A 2,248-nucleotide genomic window follows, 5' to 3' on the forward strand; every position below is an offset into this window, starting at 1 on the left:
CTACCGCACTTAGTTTCACCCTCTGCATCATCATAGACAAATAATAATTAATGATAATATTCAGAATGTTATTATAAATGAATTTATATTATATGTAGGCAGGTCCTTAGGGGTAGAGTGGGGTTTTCAAAATTTCAATTATTCTCTGTAGAAATTCTCCGTGAATGAACACATTTTTTGAATATCATTTAAGAATGATCTAAATAGCATTTTCATTTCATTTCCGCATGTTAACGGTTATAACGGTTCTACAGCGGGGGACGTCTTAAAAGTTTGGTCAAAGATTAATCTCCACTGAGATTCGGCTTGGCTGAATATTTGGACTGACGCCTTCACCGAATCTCGGAGCAGTCCTTCATAATTCATGTCTGGAATATTGAATATTGTTTTACGTCCCTCTCGGGAATATTTCACTCATCTGGAAATTCACTTTCAGCTTCGGCCGGTTCTAGCAATTAATGTGCACTTAGGTGACACTGCTGTTTAATAATGCTGCATTAAGTAATAAATGTATGGCTGGACCAACAGAATAAGTATCGAACCAGTATCTACACAGTTACTGTCCTCAAAAAACGGAGGAACCAACTCCTTAACTGGCAATGCAAATTTTTGGGACGATTGAATACGAGTTACCGTACCTATATTGGATTCATAAACTTCACAAAAACTCACACAAACTTTCCATATTTATGTAGCAATACAGTGAAACTTCTCCAAACCGGCCCCTCAGAATACCGGTTCTCCCTGAATATCGGCCGATTTTCAAAGTCCCGGCAGAAATCTTAACATTTCCTTACAAAGAAAGTCTTACAAAACCGGCCACCCCTGAAAACCGGACATCGGCCACTTTTTAAAGTACATTCGTTAACAAACATGTGTAATTTGCCCTTAACATACCGGCCACTTTTTGAAGACAAGAAAATCTTGGCCAAAGGTTAATTAAGATCGTCCAGGTGTGCAAATTGACTGACCGACTGGCCAGGTATGAAATTATCCATCGGAGGTGTGAAAAACACTAGTGGCCTCTTTAATTTCTATTGTTTACCTGTGCTGTCAAGGGTGTTAATTGACACTTAACTATTCCAAGAGACCCTTCCAAATTCTGTACAAAATGTAAAACACAGTTGGGAAATTATTGAATGAATACCGTATCAAACGCCATATTGTTTCACCATACTTTCGTATGGATATAAGCGGTAGTTAATAAAGAACAAACCCATGACTGTTAATGATAATTATTAAAAGATAGATTAATTTTCTTGGTTTCCATAGACTTAAAATTCCAAAGAAATATATTCAAATTACAATTTCGTATTTACTACTGTACTTTTTATAAACGTCAAAACAAAATTGTTAATGATATAAGCGATGAATGTAAACAGAGTTTTTATAGGTAAGAGGAATTCCAATAATAGGCCTATGTGTTTTCTTTATGTATCCTGTTATAGATTTTCAGTTTAAAATTAGATGATTTCAGCGAGAATATTTCTTGTAATTCATAATTATCTTTAGGCACAAGCGGACTAATTTAATCTCCACCGATAATTGATCATAGATCACCAGGTCAAGGTGAACAGTACCTACTTTGTGAATATTGAGATAAAATGTCTATAATTGCTAAATTCTCGGTATACCGGCCATCCCTCTAAACCGGCCGTTTTTTCCGGTCCGAGAGCCGGCCGGTTTAGAGAAGTTTCACTGTATTCCATTGTCGCCTGCATATGACATATGGTGTTTATGTGTCTCAAGAGTCGATACGCATGAGCTTGTTCTGCGTATGATCAGTTTTTAAATCATGGCAGGCTATTGGCATGCAAATGAAGTTAATGGGATTTCAACAGCCTTGTTTAAAGTCTTTCGCAAATTCTATGGTCGTTATAACGATCTAGTTTGCCAATACAACCTGTCATTGGGTTAAATGCTGTCTGATGTGTTTCATACCAATTGTTAGGCCGCACTTTTTACATTGGTATTGACTACAGATTACTAAGATATAGGGCTCACGGCGGGCGTATATATATATATATATATATATATATATATATATATATATATATATATATATAAATCAAATGTATAACCCATTCGCTTATAAAAACTTGTGAAGCAAAGTGGTCCGGGTTGGGCCCACAGATTTTTCTGATTTGTTCGTATTTACTTGATATATGAAAAAACTTGAACATGGCAAAATGCCAAATAAAAGAAATAGTGATAGTGCACATATAGAGGTGTATTAAATACAGTTGTA

Source organism: Ostrea edulis, chromosome 9 (genome assembly GCF_947568905.1).
Source record: "Ostrea edulis chromosome 9, xbOstEdul1.1, whole genome shotgun sequence".
In the NCBI taxonomy this organism is placed as follows: Eukaryota; Metazoa; Mollusca; class Bivalvia; order Ostreida; family Ostreidae; genus Ostrea; species Ostrea edulis.